Source organism: Hemitrygon akajei, chromosome 13, assembly GCF_048418815.1.
Source record: "Hemitrygon akajei chromosome 13, sHemAka1.3, whole genome shotgun sequence".
In the NCBI taxonomy this organism is placed as follows: Eukaryota; Metazoa; Chordata; class Chondrichthyes; order Myliobatiformes; family Dasyatidae; genus Hemitrygon; species Hemitrygon akajei.
This window is the reverse complement of record NC_133136.1, coordinates 9,638,306-9,660,597: the sequence shown is the minus strand read 5'-3', so window position 1 is coordinate 9,660,597 and position 22,292 is coordinate 9,638,306. Positions and strand designations below refer to the sequence as shown.

The 22,292-nt window shown below is 40.6% G+C and overlaps 1 protein-coding gene and 1 long non-coding RNA gene across 11 annotated transcripts in view; one reads left to right on the top strand and one right to left on the bottom strand.

Moving 5' to 3' along the window:
• Nucleotides 1–22,292, top strand: part of LOC140737630 (transcription factor 4-like) — a 653,305-nt gene that overhangs the window by 412,071 nt on the left and 218,942 nt on the right. The window lies entirely within an intron of this gene.
• LOC140737632 (uncharacterized) overlaps nucleotides 13,201–22,292 on the bottom strand; it is a 36,043-nt gene continuing 26,951 nt past the window's right edge. Inside the window, exons 2-3 of the long non-coding RNA XR_012101204.1 lie at nucleotides 14,622–14,738; nucleotides 13,201–14,041 (exon numbers count right to left, since the gene is read on the bottom strand). This is a non-coding gene — a long non-coding RNA (uncharacterized lncRNA). The remainder of the gene's footprint in view (nucleotides 14,042–14,621; nucleotides 14,739–22,292) is intronic.

Genomic DNA, 22,292 nt, shown 5'->3' with positions numbered 1-22,292 from the left:
AACATAAAAGCAAGGGGATAATGCTGAGCCTTTATAAGACACTAGTCAGGCCGCACTTGGAGTATTGTCAACAGTTTTAGACCCCATATCTCAGAAAGGATGTGTTGTTAATTGGAGTGAGGTTCACGAGGATGATTCCAGGGTTAACGTATGAGGAGCATTTGGCAGCTTTGGGCCCGTCTTCACTGGAACTTAAAAGAATGCGGGGGGGGGGGGGGGGGTGGGGGGGGAATTGACCGGGATCTGGGATCAGCCATGATGGAATGACGGAGTAGACTCAATGTGCTGAATGGCCTAATTTTGTTCCTATGTCTTATGGTCTTATGGACCTCCACATTGACAAATACAGTACTGCATAAAAGTCTTATGAACTCTAGCTATAGATATATATATATATATATATATATATATATACATACACACACACACACACACACACACACACACACACACCTACGTTTTTTTACAGAGTATTATATGCATATTTTGATAATAAATTTATGTTTCTCTTCCATCAAACCCAAATGTAGATTTCATGATCTTTAATAGGCAGTCTGCATATCACTTTCGTAGAGAGAAGAGCCAACTTCGATTTAGTTTCTCCTAAGAGTTGCATCCACCCACTTCTGATGTCATCTTTGTAAAGGATGTTTGCTCTTCTTCCAGTGTTGCTTGGAACACTGATACATGAACTGTGCAGAAATTTTAAGCATGGTTTATCCAAAGGGCAGGGAGTGACAGACAGAAAAAAAACCCAACAATTGTTTTATTTATGATTTTTGTCAAGCAGAAGCAGACATTTTAGAGGTAAAAATGGGTCATTGTAGTCCACTTGATAACAATGGATGAAGTGTGGTAAGGATATATATTGTCATTTCTTATCAGATCACCATGTTAAAAACAGTTACTTTCCCCCAGCAGTAAGGCCGATCAACACCTTCACCCACTAACCCACCCCTCCACACCCCCAATCACCACTACTTTATCATTTCCTGTCAGTCACCTTATCTAGAGACATTTCTGTGCCTAGAGTGCCACTTTATGGACATCCAGTCAATCTCTGTATTTAAATATCTTATGTATTTATATTGTGCTTTTTTTTAATGATTGTGTTCCTTACCTTATTGTCCTGCATTGGATACGGAGTAACAATTATTTCGTTCTCATTTACACTTGTGTACTGGAAATGACATTATACAATCTTGAATCCTGAATGTACGACCAACACATATGATACATGTGCGCGTGTACGCACGCACGCACGCACACACACACACACACTGTCCATCAATTTTCGATGATGACTGAGGCCTGAGCAAAGAGACCGGCAGTTGCCCAAGCTGCAAATCTCCCCTCTCCACGTCACCGATGTTGTCCAAGGGAAGGGCATTAGGACCCATACAGCTTGGCACCAGTGTCATCGCAGAGCAATGTGTGGTTAAGTGCCTTGCTCAAGGACACAACATGCTGCCTCAGCTGAGGCTCGAACTAGCGACCTTCAGATCGCTTGGCCACACGCCACACACACACGTTCTCTCTCTCCCTCTCCCTCTCCCCCTCCCTCCCTCACTCCAACGTTTGGAAACTGGTAGATGGGAGGATTGAAAGACTGAGCCACAGAAGTTGCCGTGGGGTTGAATTCAAAACCCACAGACCCCAGTTGACATTAGCACAATGACTTTTGGTTGCGTATCACATGAAATGGTACTGATATGGCTGGAAATCATTGCAGAATTGTTATTCCACCCCATGCCAATTTGGAGCATCAGGCGGCACCTTGCCATTTCTTTAGCGTTTATCTGTTTTACAAGGCCAAGTTGCTAGCTTGTCACTCAACCCAGCACGAGTAGGACTCGTGCAAGGAGCTGTCCAGATTTGAACCTGGGACCTCTCGCTCTGAAGTCTGGTGCAGATGCCACTGACAGAATGATTGTTGCCATGGTAAGATCTGCAACGATAATTGTGACAGAGTTCGAAAAATGCCTGCTTTACGTGTTGTCAAAACTGACACATTTTGAACTGCAAAGTTAAAGCTGTTTCCGACTGTGACTGATGTGTTTGCCTTATACAATTAGGACATTTCTCTAATGAAGATGTTTTCTGTATTATTACATTGGAGAAGGAGAACCTAATGCAGATATGGAAATGGCCTTAAGGTTGATCTTAATTAACATACTAGCACACCCTAAATGGACCTCTAATTGTTTTTGTTAAGCCGCCATTTTAATTTTTCATAAGATGAATGATAGGAAATTGCAGAACATTATAGCATGAGAATAAAGCTCTTCTGCAAGTCAGATGAAGGATCTCGGCCTGAAACATCAACTGTTTATTCCTTTCCTTAATTGCTGCTAGACCTGCTGAGTTCCTCCAGCATTTTGTGTGTGTTGTTTTAGATTTCCAACATCTGCAGAATCTCTTGTGTTTATTATCTTCTGCAAGTGTCCCTGATTCTATTATCATTTCACCTATTGTTTTCTTAAAATGGTTCTGGCATTTTGTTCTTAGATCTTCTCCTTGGGTTTATCAATCAAACTAAATTCAGAAGGACATGAGTGAAATCCTGCCAAATTTATTAATGTTCAGTCCTTGCTGTAGTGCATTGGACTTTGGCTGTGAAAAGAAAGTTTGTAATTAAGATGAGCATGAATCCACAATGTGATCAAAGACCATTAATCTAAAATTTAAGAAGCTCTGGTGCACATTAATCCACAAACTAATTTGAGAGGGCACCAGGTAAATCTGTGAGCAACACGCACAAATGCTAGCAGAATTTAGTAGGCCAGGCAGCATCCAGGAGGGAGGAAAAGCGGTTGACATTTCAGGTTGAGCCCCTTCATCAGTACTGTGGCCTGTGTTAGGCTTGTACTTCCAGTGGAGAGATCTGTCTCTTCACTGCACTGCAAAAAGCTGAGTTGATTTTTTGAGGTATAAATTTCCCTGAGTTTTGTGAATTAAGTGCCACGGCTGAGAGTATCTGATGTTGAAAGTCCTGAAACACCTGATGACCCCAGGTTACATCACTGATGATGGGTCCCTACGCATCCTAGCATGTATCTAAACATTACGTCCTTTCCAAGAATGGGATGTGCAGTCGATAGCTCGAAAAGTGTCCCTCCTCACAATGTTGCTTTAATAATGTTAATAAACAGTGCCTTTTATTTTCAATAAACAGCTGAGAAAAATCGTTTGTCATTTGAAGAAGCAGCTCATATGAGCTTAATGTCTCAGAGAGCTAAGCATGGGTCCGAACAGAAGCAGAAATTAGCTTAAAATATGTAAATCTTTTGTGGTGAATGGTAGGAATTTGCAGGAAGTAATTGTTACAACTTTAGAACATGGAACAAAGAACAGTACAGTTCCTTCAGCCCATGATGTTGCAACAATCTTTTAACCAACCTAAGATCAACCTAACCTTTCCCTCCCACATATACCTCCACTATTATTTCATCCATGTGCCTCAGAGTCTAATGTATCTGTCACCACCCTGCTCCACACACCTCCATCTCGAACCTGCACCTATTGTTTTTCCTTTCTGCGCTTTGTAACACATCAGGCGGCAACCTTGCTGTTTCTTTGGCATTTTATTCTGTTTTTATGAGGCCGGGTTGCTAGCTGACTGCTCAACCCAGCACAGATGGAAAGCGTGCAAGGAGCAAGCAGCCGGCCGGATTCGAACCCTGGGCACCTGCCACAAAGGCCAGTGCAGATGCCACTACAACACTGGCCAAATTAACATGCACCTACACTATCCTCCAATCATCTTAAAAGTATCCCCCCCCCCCCCCCCGAATTAGCCTTTCACGCCCTTGGAAAAATTCTCAGACTGTCAACTCCATGTCTTTTATCATCTTATACACTTTTATCAAGTCTCCTCGCGTTATCCTTCCCTCTGAAGAGAAAAGCCCTAGCTTGCTCAACCTCAAATCTAGACAATATCCTGGTAAATTCCCTCTGCACCTTCCGTAAAGCTTCCACGTCTGTTCTATAAGGAGGCAACAAGAACTAAGTGCAATTTTTTTTCAATATCAATATCACTTTCACTAATCACTAGTAATACAAAATCAATATCACTAATTTTCATTACGCTGCATTAACTATAACGTTTTCTGCATACAAGGTCACTGTATCCTAATCGGGCTTCCTCCTCCTTATGTAATTAACTTCTATGAAAAAAAGCATGCTGCTATTCCTTCCTCTGGATATTCAATCCAGCTTCCTTATAAGTATATGTGGTGGTTGTCCATCATGTCCGACGATGACAGGAACCTTGTGGAGGAGAGTTTCTTAAAGTGGAAATGCCGTTGCACTGGAGCAGGTCCACTCTCTCTCAACCTCAGGAGTCCACGTCCAGTTGTAGTAGCAGACATCACAGACTGAATCTTTCTTGCTTGTAGTGGATACCCATGACCTCTCAAGGCACAGGAGAAGTCATAGGCATCGTTGCAGTGCCGCCTTCCTGGCCATTTGAATCTTACTCGAGATCTCATCCGCCCAGTCCATCGGAGCTGAATTCACAAGCTAGGTCAGATATGTCCTTATCTCATTGGGTAAGGTCCCCACTGGCTACCCTCACTCGGTTTAGCCTGCCTGTTGAAGTAGTAACCTGGCGTGCGGCCACTTTCTCATGCAGACTGCTACTTGGAGCCATAGGCGAGAGTTGTGTCTTCATGGGAAAAAAGTATATAGGAATTTGTAGTTTTTATTATTATGCATTGCAATGTACTGCTGCCACAAAACAATAGATTTCATGATATATACCAGTGATACCTGAGTTACCATCCCTTTCCTTTTGCAAAACTTGTAGGTATTTAATATAAGATATAAATATTTATAATCATAAGATCTAAATAACAATTGTGATTTCCTTAAACTTATTTAATCTTTGCAGAAGGTAAAGGAATAAATCTGTAACCATTTATGGCAAACTACTTTTCATAAATTGAACATAATCACTGCAAATGAATATTTTCAGCATTTATTTCTGGGGTTTGCTCTGTTTCCATTTGGTGAAGATTGCTCCCTGGAAGATTACCTTTCAGTGTTGCCATCTGATTCTGGCAAGATGTTCAGTAAACAAAGACCAATTCTAATACTGTATTGCCTGTACTTTCTCTCACTGCACATGAAGAACTGTGTTGTTCGGTTTCTGCAAAGATGTCTGAAAACTTCAGAGATGGGAGGAACTAAAATAGTGAAACATAAATGGTTTGATTAGTAAATAAATAATAAAGATACCATTGAAAATTAGCCATATGTGGATGACATGGTAGTGTAGCACTTCACAGAGCCAACGATGACTGCTTGGTGTTTGACCCTGTCGCTGTCTGTAAGGAGTTTCTACATTCTCCTCTTGACCGCATGGGTTTCCTCCCACTGTCCAAAGACACACAGTTACAGTTGTTAAGTTGTGGGCATGCTATATTGACATGGAACTATGGTTATACTTGCAAGCTACCTCCAACAAAATTCTTGCTGATTTGTTTTGACGTAAACGATACATTTCACAGCGTGTTTTTATTTTTTGTTGTACGGGTAGAATAAGAATCGGAATATGTTGTGAAATTTGTTTTTTTAATTTAATAATACAATGCAGAGTAGGCCCCTCTGTCCCTCCAGCAATTCCTGATGAACATTAACCTAATCACAGGACAATTTACAATGACCAGTTAACCTACCTGATACGCCTTTGGACTGTGGGAAGAAACTGAAGCAGCAACGGAAATCCAATGCATTCCGCAGGGAAGATGTATGGACTCCTTATGGACAGCGCCTGAACTGAACTCCGAACTCCAGAACGCCCAGGACTGTAATAGCATTGTGCTAGCCACTATGCTATTGTAGCCCCAACAAATAAAGTTAATCTTTAAAAAACTGGGAGAATGGGATGTGTTAACTTGCTGTTACATAGCAGTGGTAGTGCGATGTCTCGAGTCGATTATGATGTTGCCCTGGGGAGTTGTCTGTTGGTGGCTATTCTGGGATCTGGGATCCATATACTCCAAGGTGCTTCCAGACCTCACAATCTTGCCCCCTTTGCCATTTGCTGATCAGTATGGGTCTTAATCTGGGATGCCACAGTGGATTTCCTTCATGGAGAAGGTTCCCTTTATGTGTTTACTTTTTTATTTTTGTTGTATTTATTATCTTATTGTGGTTATTGTGCTGCATTGAATCTAGTGTAACAATTATTTTGTTCTCCTTTACACTTGCGTACTGGAAATGACATTAAACTATCTTGAATCTTGAAAATGCTGGAGGAACTCAGCAGGTCAGGCAGCATCTGTGGAGAGGAATAAAGACACTTCTCACCAAGGCCCTTCATCATTTCGATATACATGTGATAAATAAATCTTCTTTTCTTTTAGTAACAGGTTTCAATAATCAAATCCAACTACATTGCATCCTTCAAATATGTGATTACTCTTGGATTTCAAACATTTCACTATTTCTACAATGAGGTTCTTATTCTCATTTAAAAATTAGAGTGCGTGATGAATGTCGTTTTACTTTGCTGTCAGGGTAGTTTGGCAGGGTTTAAATGTGTCCTCACTGATCAAGGTTACTGTGAAGGATGTAGCGCTGTAAGCAAGACATTAATTGTTTCAGTGGCTCGATGTCATTGGTTTACGTCAGAACTGCAAAGGCTCTTGGATTTATTCCCAGTGACCAAAGACTAAGGCTCTTGTTCACATGGGTGTTTAAATAAGACCACAGAAAAACATAATTGTATTTGGGACCACGGAAGGCAAGTTCCGATCTGAGCTGACTAGGGAACATCATTTAGTGGTTGTGTTGCTCGAGGCAACAACAGGTTTTCACCTCGTTTGGCCTTTTTTAGTTATCGCACAATTCCTCCTATTAATCTCAGGACTGAAACAGAGAACCTTCTTGCCATGTTACTGAAATTATCCAGCATTTACTGCAGAATAGTGAGTGCGTGGAATGTGCTACCAGGGGTAGCAGTAGAGGCAGACACATTAGGGACACAGGTAGACACATGGGTGAAAGAAAAACGGAGAACTATGTGGGAGGGAAATGTGAGATTGATCACAGAGTAGGTTAATAGATCAGCACAACATTGTGGCCGAAGGTCCTGTACTGTTCTATGAATATATTCAATGACAGTGTCCTTGTGTAGGGCTGTGTGGGGGGGAGGGTGAGACTGATCTTGAGGAAGTTTAAAATGTTGGCACAACACCATAGGCCAAAGGAGCAGTACTGTGACATGTCCTATACTGAAGCAATTGTAGAATGAGTTGGTAAAACAAATCTCCCATTCGTATGTTCAGGTTATGCTAAAACCTTCTCCAGCAGGGATCACAGAGAGGACCATGTTTCCTTTAAAATCTGTTTTTCCAAACAAGGAAGGTGAAGGAGAGTAGCTAGAAGGTGATAGGTGAAGCCAGGTGGGTGGGGTAAGTAAAGGACTGGGGAAGAGAAAACCTGATAGGAAAGGAGTGTGTGGATCATGGGAGAAAGGGACGGAGGATGTGTACCAGGGGGAGGAGACAGGCAAGGAGAAGAGGTGAGAGGCCAGACTAGGGAATAGAGGAAAAAGGACGTGGGAGAGGAATAAAAAGAGAAAAAAAATTACTGGAAGGAGAAATCGATGTTGATGTCATCAAGTTGGAGGTCACCAAGATGGAATGTAATGTGTTGCCCCTCCACCCGGAATGTGGCCTCATCATGGCAGGGGAGGAGACCATGGACCCACATGGCGGAACAGGGATGGGGATAGGAATTAACATAGTTTTGCCACTGGAAAATTCCACTTTGGCTGAAGGAGCAGAGGTGCGGAGGGATGAATGGATGTGCCATTATATTAGGAACCTATACTGGAAGTTAAAGGTATCTTCCAATACCTAAATTTGTCCACAAAGCACAGGTCACAGCTTCCCAATTACCTGGATAAATACAACTTGGGAAACTTGTTTGGCATGCCCTCTCCCACTCTAAATGTTTATTCACTCCACACTTGTGTACTTCAGTTGCAGCGTGTACCATTCATAACTTCTTTTGATGACAGCATTGCATGATATTTGTTTGTTCCTGTGCTGTAATGTTCTCTGTTCTATGCTCTTTAATACACTCCTTTTCACTGGGTTTCAATAGAGTCATAGAACAGTACAGCACAGAAACAGGCCCTTCTTCCATCTAATTCATGCCAAGCTATTATTTTGCCTGGTCCCATTGACCTGGACCTGGACCATAGCCCTCCATATCCCTCTCATCAATGTACCTATCCAAATTTCTCTTAACTATTGAAACCGACCCCGCATCTACCATTTCCTCTTGCAACTCGATCCACACTCTCACGAGTGAAGATGTTCCTCATGTTCCCCTTAAATATTTTGCCTTTCACCCCGAACCCATGACTTCGAGTTCTAGTCTCACCCAACCTCAGTGGAAAAAGCCTGCTTGCGTTTACCTTATCTGTCCCCTCATAATTGTGAATACCTCTGTCAAATCCCCCCCTCAATCTTCTACGTTCTAGGGAATAAATCCTGGACCTGCCGCTGTACCTTCACCAGATAGATCACCGTCCAGTTGAGGGCAGCTGGAGATGGGTAACTTAATCTGTTCCTGCCAGGGACACACACATCTTGCTATGAATAAAGAGCAGTCATTGGTGTTTGATGAAATGCTGTGTCCAAATTGGCTATCATGTCTTCAAATCATGGTAGTACTGTGCTTCAGATATACTTTGTTGGCTGGAGTTTGGATTTCCATAGCGTTTTTGTATAGGGATTGGATGTATGGTTTTGCCACTTAGTTGTCATTCAAAGTTCAAAGTAAATTCCATATCCAAGTGTCTATATGTTATCGTACCCTGTTCTGAGATTCACTTCCTTACAGGCATAAGCAGTAGAACAAAGAAATACAATAGGATCAATGAAAAACTACACACAAACGAAGACTGACAAACCATCGTTGTGCAAAAGAAGACAAACTGTACAAATATCAAAAAATAAACAAAGAAATAACCAAATAACAACGAGAAGATGAGTTGTAGAGTCCTTGACAGTGAGTCCATAGAATGTGGAATCAGTTCAGTGTTGAGGTGAGTGAAATTATCCATTCAGCAAGAGGGGCAAAAAATAGACTTGAATATCATAATTATGCAGGTTGGAGTTGGAACCTTTTTCACAAATTAGATTAATCAGTGTTTTCTGGTATAAACGTGTTGATTGTGGTTATGATTTCTTTCCTGTGGTTTTTATTTATTATTAAAATAAACACTGAGTTCAAAAATCTCATGTTTTAACTGGGGGAAAAGAAAGCAAGTGTCAGGTTGTAAAGTTGTAAGCATACTTTGAGTGAGGGGATTTATGAGAATGATTCCAAGAATGAAAGGGTTAAAGTATGACAAGCAAGAGGAAGTCTGCAGATGCTGGAAACCCAAGGCGACACATACAAAATGTTGGAGAACTCAGCAGGGCAGGCAGCATTTACGGAAAAGAGTACAGTCGACGCTTTGGGACTCCAGCATTTTGTGTGGGTTAAAGTACGAGGGGTGTTTGATGGCTCTGGCCCTATACTTGTGAATTGTCCCGTAAATAAGCTCGGTGGGTTACTGGGTAGTGCAGCTCAATGGGCTAAAAGGGGCCGTTCTGTGCTATAGCTCTAAACTAAAATAAATGAGAAGTGATCTCATTGAATCCTGCTGATTAGTGCAAAGCCTAGAGAGAGTGGATGTGGAGAGGATGTGGGGGTGTCTAGGACCAGAAGACACAGCCTCAGAATAGAAGGACATCTATTTAGAACGGAGATGAGGAGGAATTTCTTCAGCTGGAGTGGAGTGAATCTCTGCAATTCATCGCCACAGACGACGTGGAGGTCAGGTCATTTGATGCGGAGTTTGATAGGTTCTTGATAGATAGATAGATAGATAGATAGATAGATACTTTATTCATCCCCATGGGGAAATTCAACTTTTTTTCCAATGTCCCATACACTTGTTGTAGCAAAACTAATTACATACAATACTTAACTCAGTAAAAAAATATGATATGCATCTAAATCACCGTCTCAAAAAGCATTAATAATAGCTTTTAAAAAGTTCTTAAGTCCTGGCGGTAGAATTGTAAAGCCTAATGGCATTGGGGAGTATTGACCTCTTCATCCTGTCTGAGGAGCATTGCATCGATAGTAACCTGTCACTGAAACTGCTTCTCTGTCTCTGGATGGTGCTATGTAGAGGATGTTCAGAGTTATCCATAATTGACCGTAGCCTACTCAGCGCCCTTCGCTCAGCTACCGATGTTAAACTCTCCAGTACTTTGCCCACGACAGAGCCCGCCTTCCTTACCAGCTTATTAAGACGTGAGGCGTCCCTCTTCTTAATGCTTCCTCCCCAACACACCACCACAAAGAAGAGGGCGCTCTCCACAACTGACCTATAGAACATCTTCAGCATCTCACTACAGACATTGAATGACGCCAACCTTCTTAGGAAGTACATTCGACTCTGTGCCTTCCTGCACAAGGCATCTGTAAGGGCGTAAAAGATTATGGAGAAATGGCAGAAGAATAGGGTTGAGAGGGATAATAAATCAGCCATGATGGAATGGCGGAGCAGACTTAATGGGCTGAATAGCTTAATTTTGCTCCTATGTCTTATGGTCTTATTTCTCAAAAACTGTTGAAATCTGTGATGCAAGGGGTTAAAACTGGGTCAGTGGCGGATTAGTCAAGTGATTTGGACCTGCATTTCCTCGACCAGACCTTGAGAAGTCAGAACTCTTGTGGAATGAAGTAATGGAAACCCAGCTGCTGAATTCCAAAAATGTCGACTCCAGGGAACATTTGTGAGAGTTAAACTGTGCAGAAAAATTCTTCACTCACTGGAATTCATAATACACTGGTTGTACGGCTATTTGAGTGAAGAGGGTAATTAGAGCATTTTAACAAATTTTGGTTTTAGTTAGTACTTTCACCATTGAAGGAGCATATAATACCCTGTATGTTTCTGAAGAGACATTAAATCACAGTTTTTAAATGTAAAAACAGTGTGTAAAAAGACTGATTCTTTTTTTTAAATTTAAAAACATAATCCTAATGGTGTTTACCTAACAGAAATGCTGTTTCATTGCTACCTTGAAGTCTGCTACAAATGAGCAAAAACAGCCAAAAATGCATTTCATTTAAAAGCTCTTTGCCAACTGGAATCCAAAGATGGGTTTTACTTGTGGACAGAACTTTGGACAGGGATTTTCAAGAGGCATGGTTTTATTGTATTTTTTTTGCGTGCCATACTCTGCCAGAGCCTCGGCGACCACTTTTTTTTCCAAGTGGTTGTCTTGGAGGAAAGATTCTGTGAGTGGCTCCCCCACGTCCTTCTCACGGCGCAGTGTTTTTTTTTACGAGGCCGAGTTACAAGCTCGACACTCAACCTGGCACGGATGGAAAGCGTGTCCGGGAGCAGCCTGACTGGATGCGAACTCCGCTCCAGGGTCCGGCGTTGATGTCAATGCGCCACCAGCCAGTGATTGTATTGTATTGCATCTCTTAATTTTTCTGCATAGTTCTAAGAGATTAAAGTTTGGGAAGAGTGAAGGTCGCGTTTTGAATCCCACTTGATGACCTTCAAAGTTCAATGTCAATTTCAAAGTCAGGGTTCATATCACCAGCATATATCATGAAATTTGTTGTTTTGTGGCATGGCAACAGTATAATACATAATCAAATTTTTAAAAACTGTAAACTAAGAAAATATAAAAATTAAATTAAGTAAGTGTAAAAAGAGAGTGAAAAATAGTGAGGTAGTGCAGCTGGGTTCATTGTCCGTTCAGCAATCTGATATCGGAGGGGAAGAAGCTGTTCCTGAAACGTTGAGTGTGTATCTTCCTTGACAGTAGCAATGCAAATAGGACATTATTATCAAAGTACATAAATGTTACCATATACTTACTCTGAGAATCATTTTCTTGCAGGCATTTACAAGAAAATAAAGAAATACAATAGAATTATACATAAATAAAGACTGGCCAACAACCGATGTGCAAAAAAAATAGACATTTTGCGCAAATAAAAAGAAATAAGTAAAATGGAATAAGAAAAGCTGTAAGTTCCGTAAAGGCCTTTTCCCTGTATATCACTGAGATTTGGTTTTTTAAATGCCAGTTTGCTTTCCTCAGTTTAAAAGGAGGGAGTTTGCAGGCAGAGGGCCTCACACTTTATGCGTTGTAATATTTTACATGTGCTCAGACACCACCTTTAGATTTATTTCAGTACTGCACCAGGTGCCAGTTAATTTACTGCCTTTACTGATGTGGCTTATAAAGTTTTTTTTTCTTCTCTGACTGAAGCTTTCTCATTGTACTGCATTTAGAAATATCCTGCTGACAATGGACTGAGAAAGAATCCTTTCAATTGTAGAATGATGTGATGTAGCACTTAAATTATTTACCTCTAACAACATACACTCCACAAAACACCTGTCCAGCAGTAACACACGCAAAATGCTGGAGGAACTCAACAAGTCATGCAGCATCTACGGAGGTGGAATAAAGAGTTGGCGTTTCGTTCCGGATGAAAGGTCCCGTCTTGAAACGTCGACTGATTATCCGCCTCCATAGATGCTGCCTGACCTGATGAGTTCCTACAGCATTTTATGTGTATTGCTCTAGATTTCCAACATTTGTACTTTTCCAACAGTGTAAGCTTTTCATACCTGTGGAGTGCAGTGCCCTGCATATTCAGGTCTTCTACAATGGGTTACATTGCTTTTGATTTTTAGTCAGTTTTGTGAACCTTCTTGCGCTTCTCTGCTCTCCCACCAAATTATTTCCTCTAACCAGATTTTTTTATGCTCAGTTGGAATGGTGCCAAAGGCCTGCCTGGAGCCATCTCCATGGTTTCATGAGTTCTATTCTTTGATCTTTCTACCTAGAGGTACAGCTAAGTGGTCCCAGGCCTCTGTGTGTGTTTTTTTCCTTTTTCGTTTCTGTCCTTCCTCGTCATGTTTATATTTTCACTCTTTTCTCTCTCATTCCCGTCATCCACTCTTGTTCCCACACCGGGAGACTTTAATGAGAATGCATCTTCAGGGCCGGCATTGTAACTCCTCTTTCCCAATTTCAGTATCCAAACCACTTAACTACCTACGGCTTTCCACTTCTAACGGGTTAATTTATGGCCCAGTCTCATTAAGGGAATAAATTTACTAACAGTTGTATAACGTAGGATATGAAAGTGTATCATTGTATTCTCTGATTCAGTGAGTCGAGTGCGAATACAAATTATTTTGATTGCGTGGAGCTAATTATCATAAAGCTTTGTGTTCATAATTCTGTCGAAATTATCCAAGGGGATTATAAAGAAATTTACAAGCACCACTTTTAAATAATCTCAAACGTAGGCTAGAAATATGTGAAATAATATCTTGTATAAATGTAAGATGAATAACTATATTTTTGACATTCTCATGCAGTTTCTTGTGCCCCCTTGTGGAGTTTTAAAATTTCAGGACAAGCTTACGTGGCATTTCAACTTGCTTCTTGTTTCTTTGAATCCACAGTTCATTTAAGTGGAATAATTGATCTACTAGGGATGTGCCTCATCCTATCACACTTTAATCTCTAGTTTGAATAGCATCTCAATGGCTTCACAGGAAAACACATTTTGCATGTAAAAACATAATTATATAAATGTTTGTACTCTCTCAATCATTCAGCAAGGTGTTATATTGATATTAAATGTATGTCTACATGGGATTTGTATTGAGCTGGAGTTTTTATTTATTATTTTCTGTGTTTTAAAAGTTGCACAATAGAAGTGAGCTGCATGTCATTTCTGTATAATGACACTATTACAGCTCAGGGTGTCGTAGTTCAGAGTTCGGTTCTGATGCCTTCTGTAAGGAGCTTATACATTTTCCTGTGCTCATGTGGGTTTCCTCTGGGTGTTCCAGTTACCTCCCGTATTCCAAAGATATATACGTTAGTAGGTGAATTGCTCATTGTAAGTTGTCCCATGATGAGGTTAGGGTTAGATAGTTGAGTTGCTGGGTGCTGAGGCTTGTTGGGAGTCTTTATCGCTAAACAAACAAATAAATAAATAAATAGGTAAATGTGACAGGGAATCAGAATCAGGTGAAATTTGTTAACCTAGCAGCAGTACAATGCAATACATAATATAGAAAAAACACAAAATAAAATAATAATAAATAACTAAAACAATTATGGTATACATATATTGAATAGATTAAAATTTGCATAAAACAGAAATACTATATATTTAAAAAGTGAGGTAGTCTCCAAGAGTTCAATGTCCATTTAGGAATCGGATGGCAGGGGGAAGAAGCTGTTTCTGAATCGCTGAGTGTGTGCCTTCAGGCTTCTGTACCTCTTGCCTGATGGTAACAGTGAGAAAAGGGCATGCCCTGGATGCTGGAGGTCCTTAGTAATGGATGCTGCCTTTCTGAGACACCGGTCCTTGAAGATGTGCTGGGTACTTTGTGGGCTAGTACCCAAGATGGAGTCGACTAGATTTACAATCCTCTGCAGCTTCGTTCTGTCCTGTGCAGTAGCTTCCCCCATACCAGACAGTGATGTACCCTGTCAAAATGCTCTCCAGGGTATAACTATAGAAGTTTTTGAGTGTATTTGTTGACATACCAAATCTCTTCAAACTCCTAATGAAGTATGGTCGCTGTCTTGCCTTCTTTATAAGTGCATCGATATGTTGGGACCAGGTTATATCCTCAGAGATCTTGACACCCAGGCACTTGAAATCTAAAGTATATTGAATAATTTCTGAGTTAATATTCAGTATATTTTAAATGTTTGCAGTGAAGATTTAAAGGGAATTAAAATATGCAAATTTGACATGGAAATAAAAATCCTTCTACATCCAACACAAAATTAAGTATTTTGACATTTGAGGTGATATTCTTCAGAGCAGTAATTTTATCAAACTTCAAAGTAAATTTATTATTGATGTGTGTGTGTACATTTTTTATTGGTTATTTGCGCTTCAAGCTGCGCCACCCAGCAATCTCCTGATTTAATTCTAGCCCAATCACAGGGCAATTTACAATGACCAATTAACCTACCAAATGGTACATCTTTCTTGCAAGCATTGACAGTAGAACAGAGAAATACTATAGAAAAACACTGAAAAACTACACAAATAAAAGACTGAAAACCAATGTGCAAAAGAAGACAAACTGCAAATACAAAAAAAAGCAAACAAACAAACAAACAAACAAACAAATAAATAAATAAATAGCACTGTGAACATGAGTTGTAGAGTCCATGGGTTGTGGGATCAGCTCATTGCTGAGGTGAGTAAGGTTATCCACACTGGTGCAGGAACCTAGTGTTTGAGGGATAATAACTGTTCCTGAACCTGGTCCAGATGCTGACCATGTCTGCTGCTCGTTAGGACACAACATAAGTAATGCCCCTGTTGTTTGTAGTGTTAGGGATAGGCTGCAGAAGAGAAGCCATTTAAATCAATGTTCTCAATGTTGTATAATTTTCTTAATCCAGCATATCAAATTTTGCCCACCGTTACCACAAAACGGATCAGGCCTGTAATTACCAGTAGTGCAGCACCCTCATTTTATGCAGCTCAAAACGCATTCTTGAGATAAAACTCAAGTTTGGATGGACAAAGTCTGTAATTACACTGTCAAGCGTGTTTCAATGCTCATATGAATGTAGTACAACAAATGTACCCGTCCATTTTATGCTTTACTGAAATCTTTGAGAAAGCTTAAAATTAGCAGCACTATAATTTACCATTAGACTCAACAGAAATTGTAGCAGCACCAGTGTGCGGTTATTTACTAACCCCAGAATTAGTGGTGGTGTGAAATTCCAACATTAAAGACTCAACCAGAGAGCTCTTACAGCTCGTTTATAACTCTCAACTGGACAGCAAGGAACAATGATTAGATTTACAGAACAATCACACTTTCAGACTTAACCACTTAGTATTGAATTCTAGAAGCTTTGCCGGGCTTCAAACAGAACAGCGGTGATCATGTGGTGATCTTCAAGCAGTCCAGATAACTCTTGAGCAGCAGGTAATTAACTTTAGTGCCTCAGTGGAACCACAGAAATACAATGGGTACAATTTTTTTTAAACACTGAGGAAATTTTAAACATTGCCAGCACGTTTTCCCTTTTGAAAATAGTTCTTAGATAAGCAAGGAGCATTTGACCAGCACGCTTTGATTATATTATGTTCATGCCTCGTTGCAAAAAGTAAACATGAGGGTTATGTAGTGAAATACAGTATGAAGATCTGGGCTTTGCATTTAAGTGGTGCAATTTAGTTGGCAAATCTTCCTGCAAAAACTTGGTCAGTTAGAGAATCCTGTTTTTTTTATTTGTTTATATTTTTACTTAACTATTTATCTTTTTCTCTCTTTTACCCTTTCTTCCTTTCTCTCCCCCCCCCCTTCCTTTCTACCTTTTTGTTTTCTTTTTTATTAATATTCAAGTGATTATTTACTTGCCTGGGATGTGGTATCACTAGAAATGCCTCCATTTGTTTTCCGTCTCTGGTAGCCTCATAACTGAGGATGGAGTTGAGCGTTGCCAGCTCTGGACTCACAGATAGGCCAGATTGGGTAAGGATTACCATTGCTGGGTTTGGAGTCACATTACCGTTGCTGGGTTTGGAGTCACATGTAGGCCACACTGGGTAAAGATGCCAGATTTCTTTCCCTGAAGGGTATTAGTGAACCAGATGTGTTTTTACGATTAACATGAGTAAGATGTCGTACTGTGAAAATTTGCCTTTAACTCTCGCACACTTAGAAGGACTCAAAGATGTGGCATAATTTTATGTTACTGCTAAGAATTATTTTATTCAAATAAAACAACAAAAGCTACAGTGGTTGTCCAATTTAATAAAATAAGCAGGGCATAAATAATTAGTGCAAATTACTGAAATTTTAGTGTAGTTGGTAGAAACCAAATTTAACAATAGCAACTATAGTTCTCAGCAGTAAAATTAAATGTTCAGGAAATTGGTGGAATTTTTAGTGAATTCTCTACATTCACTTCAGAGAGCTTAAAACACAAAGGTTTGATTAATTCTGTTTTCATCTTAAGATAATATATAAATCTTAATCACAAGTTATAAATGGCCTAGAAATTAAATTGTTGTTTTTCCTGGCCAGGCATTCTAATTTAAATGAGAAATAAAAAGTGAATTTTCAGTATGATACAATTTGTGAATTTGCACTATAATATGCAGTACACTTTAAGGTTATGTCCTCTCATTTTAGTCATTTCTGGAAAAAGTTGTTGACTTTATCAGTACATCTTATCATCTTGTACACCTCTATCATGTTACCTCTCATCCTACTTTGCTTCAAAGAGAAAATCCGGAACTGGCTCAACCTATCCTCAGAAGACATCGGCATCCTTTTACAAAACCCTCTGCATTCTCTCTAGAGGTTCCACATCCTTCCTATAATGTGGCGACTAAAGATGATCACAATACTCCAAGTGTAGTCTAACCAGAGTTTTATAGAACTGCAACAATACCTAGTGGCTCTTTGATTCCAAACCCAACTAATGAAGGCCAACACACAATGATAAAAGAGAATAAAAGGGTTAATGTATGATGAGTGTTTGAAGGCTCTAGGACTTTATTTGCTGGAGCTTAGAAGAATAAGAGGGGATCTCATAAAACCTGTGGAATATTAGGACCTTAGAACTCAGAATCGAGCAAAGTCTGTTTAGAACAGAGATGAGGAAGAACTTCTTAAACCGGAGGGTTTTGAAACTGTGGAATTCATTGCCACAGAAAGCTGTAGAGACCAAGTCATTGAGTATATTTAAAACAGAGTTTGTTAAATTCTTGATTAGTAAGAGTATCAAAGCTTACATGGAGAATGCAGGAGAATGGGTTTGAGAGGGATAATAAATCAACCATGATGGAATGGCGGAACAGACTAATTGAGCCAACTGGCTTAATTCTGCTCTCATGTCTTATGATCTTATTACTCTTAAAAGCAAACCTAAGCCGCCCCCGTTGAGGATTATTACTGGATCAATCAAACCAAAGAAACCCTTTTGTTTCCCTTCTTGTTTCCCTCTCACATCTTCCCTTCTTACCTGCCCATTACCTCCACCTGGTGCTCCTCTCCCTTCCCTCTCTTCCATGGTCTTCTGTCCTTTCCTATCAGATTCCTCCTTCTCCAGCCCTTTATCTCTTTCACCAATCAACTTCCCTGGTCTTTACTTCACTCCCCGCCCTCCCCAGTTTCACCTACCACCTGCCACCTTGCGCTTCTTCCTCCCCTGCTCCCCCCCCCACCTCTCAGTCTGACTCCTTCCCTCTTCCTTTCCAGTCCTGATGAAGGGTCTCAGCCCAAAACATCAACTGTTTACTCTTTTCCATAGATGCTGCCTGGCCTGCCGAGTTTCTCCACATTTTGAGTGTGACCCTTTTGTGCCAGTCAGTTTGAGAGATGCCAGTAAGTCCAAAGACCACGTAGACCTCAATCCTATTTATAAGCTAATGCGGGCAAAATTCCAGACCACAATGCACTGAGTTCTCCACGCAACCAATCAGCTACAGGAACCCCTTCCTATGTCACAACTGAGTTTTCTAAATGATGACCAATCAGTTGATTGGCAAGTATGTAAAGACCAAGCATTTGGAGGACAGCTCACTCACTTTACTTGTCATATAATTTTTGTCTCGTCATGGTTGCTCATTTTTGATTTTGGAATTCTTAGTCATAAAGTCTTATACGAGGACTTCCAAGTCCCTTTGCACCTCATATTTTTGAATTTTCTCTCCATTTAGAAAATAGTCTACACTTCCATTCTTTCTACTGAAGTGTATGACCGAACACTTCTTTGCCTATTCTCTTAATCTAAGTCCTTCTGTAGCCTCTCTACTTCATCAAAACTACCTGCTCTCCATCTATCTTCTTATCATACGATAATTCTTACAATCTTGATGGAATGTATTCGTATTCGTTAAGATCTATGGAATATTGGACATGTTGAAACCTCAAGGAAACCTGTGGACTGTTGAAGGGCCTGGATGGAGTGAACGTGGTGAGAATGCTTCCAGTGGTCGCGGAGTCTGGGATCAGAGGGCAGTGAATCTGTGGAATTCATTGCCGCAGACAGCTGTGGAGGCCAAATCATTCGGTATACTTAAAATAGGGTTTGATAGGTTCTTGATTAGTCATAGAAACATGAAAACCTACAGCCCATAAAGGCTCTTCAGCCCACAATGCTGTACCGAACATGTACGTACTTTAGAAATTACCAAGGCTTACCCATAGCCCTCTATTTTTTTAAGCTCCACGTACCTATCCAGGAGTCTCTTAAAAGACCCTATCGTATCTGCCTCCACCACCATTGCTGGCAGCCCATTCCACGCACTCACCACTCTCTGTATAAAAAACTTACCCCTGACATCTCCTCTGTACCTACTCCCCAGCACCTTAAAACTGTGCCCTCTCGTACTAGCCATTTCAGCCCTGGGAAAAAGCCTCTGACTATCCACACGATCAATGCCTCTCATCATCTTGTACATCTCTATCAGGTCACCTCTCATCCTCCTCGCTCCAAGGCCAAGTTCACTCAACCTATTCTCATAAGGCATGCTCTCCCAATCCAGGCAACATTCTTGTAAATTTCCTCTGCACCCTTTCTATGGTTTCCACATTCTTCCTGTAGTGAGGTGACCAGAACTGAGCACAATACTCCAAGTGGGGTCTGACCAGGGTCCTATATAGCTGTAATGAAGAGTAGGGGTCCCAGAACAGATCCCTGAGGCACACCACTGGTCACTGACCTCCATGCAGAATATGTCCCGTCTACAACCACTCTTTGCGTTCTGTGAGCAAGCCAGTTCTGGATCCACAAAGCAAAGTCCCCTTGGATCCCATGCCTCCTTACTTTCTCAATAAGCCTTGCGTGGGGTACCTTATCAAATGCCTTGCTGAAATCCATATACTCTACGTCTATGGCTCTACCTTCATCAAAGTGTTTACTCACATCCTCAAAAAAAAATTCAATCAGGCTCATAAGGCACGACCTGCCTTTGACAAAGCCTTGCTGACTATTCCTAATCATATAATGCCTCTCCAAATGTTCATAAATCCTGCCTCTCAGGATCTTTTCCATCAGCCTACAGTCAGGGCAATAAAGGTTACAGGAAAAGGGCAGGAGAATGGGGTTGAAAGGGATAATAAATCAGCCATGACGGAATGGCAGAGCAGACTTGATGGGCCGAATGGCCTAATACTGCTCCAATATCGTAACTGAATCAATTTGAAAATGCTCAAGCAGTCAATAATCCGAGCTGCCCTCAAACCCTGATTCAATTATACTACATCTATTTCTTGTTTTGCTACCCTTAGCAAACACTGGCATAGTTACAACGACCTGAATATCTTCCTTCTGTGGTTTCCCACACAATGAAGCAAATCTTCTTGCTATCAATTCATTGAATTCTCTAGTGCAGAAGGAAGCAATTACTCCCACTGCAGCAGTGCTAGCTCTCAAGCTATCTGCTCGGTCTCATTCACCTGCATATCATTTTAAAATATTCCACTTCCTTGTAAAAAGCTACAGGGATTTTGATTTCACTGCTGTTTCTGGTTAGGCATTCCACATCCAGTTAGCCACTGCTTACAATTCTATTTTTGGCTTTAAAGTTAACCTTTCACCTCATTTTCTAGATATTAATTCCCAAACCAAGAGAAGTCTAATGTCTGCTTCGTTTTATTTAGAGATATGGTGTGGAACAGGCCCTTCTGGTCCATTGACTCATGCCACCCAGCCACCCACTGATTTAACTTGAGCCCAATCACAGGACAAATTACAAAGAGCAATTAAACTACTAACCAGTAGTGGGAGGAAACCTACATACATATAGGAAGAACCTTCTTACAGAGCACACAGGAGCCAAACTCCAAACTTTGACACACCAAGCTGTAATAGCATTGCGGTAACCGCTACACTACTGTACCACCAAAGTTCCATTGCGTATTTGTCAAGATCCTTCATAAATTAGAAACATTCTGTATCAAAACAGAATCTCTTTTGTTCTGTTATAACAAGCACAAGTGCCATTGGTTTCCTGACCCCCTCACTCCCAATAATCCCTCTTCTTCTCTCTCCCATTGGGCAGAAGATTCAAAAATCTGAAATCTGAGTACCACCAGCCTCAAGGACAGGAAGTCATGGCTGCGTAGTGGTTACAGTACCAGCAACCCAGGTTCAATTCCTGCTGCTGTCTGTAAGGAGTTTGTACGTTCTCCCTGTGACCACATGGGTTTTCTTCGGGTGTTCCAGTTTCCTCCCACAGTCCAAAGACGTACTGATTGGTGGGTTAATTGGTCTTTGTAAATTATCCTGTGATTAGGCTAGGGTTAAATTGGTGGTTGCTGGGCAGCAGCAGCATGCTTCAAAGGGCTAGAAGGGTCTGTTGCATCGACCAATCAATCAATCGATCGATAAATGATTGAACGAGTGGCAGCTTCTATCCCACTGTTATCAGATACTTTAATAGACATCGTGTATGATAAGCTTGGACTCTTGGCCTCACAATCTTTCTCATTATGATCTTGCACTTTGCCATTTACCTGCACTGCACTTTTTAAACTTTATTCCACATTGTATTGTTTTTATTTATTCTCGTTCAATGCACTGTGTGATGATTATATCTGTAGGAACAGTAAGTGAGACAAGCTTTTCGTTGCGTCTTAGTACATGCGACAGTAATACACAAATACCAATCCTTTAAACTGAACTGTTCTCACAACCTGTGGACTCACTTTCAAGGAGTCTTTACTTTTTTGTTTTTTCTTTTTTCTTTTTTGTATTTGTATCTTTTGTTGTCTCTTGCATATTGGTTGTTTGCTCATTTTGTTGTGTGGGATCTTTCATAAAGTCTACTGTGATTCTTGGTATTTACTGTAAATGCCTGCAAGAAGATGAACCTCAGGGTAGTATATGGTGACATGTAGCATGTACTTTGAACTTCATTGGCATTGATATGTTGTCGCATGTACTGAGATAAGAGTGAAAGCTTGCCCTGCATACTGTTCTCACAGATCAAATCATTGCTTTGAGATGGAGAAAGGTAAAACAATAACAATGCAAAATAAACTGTAACAGCTACAGGAAAGTGCAGTGCAGGTAAGCAGTAGGTTCAATATCATAAGAAGGGAGATTGTTAAGGCCATGAGTCCCAACTTATCATAGTAGGGAACTATCTAAGTCATAACAGTGGAACAGAAGCAGTGCTGGAGTCCTCAGCATCTTCTTTGAGTTCGTAGCAGCAAACACGAGACA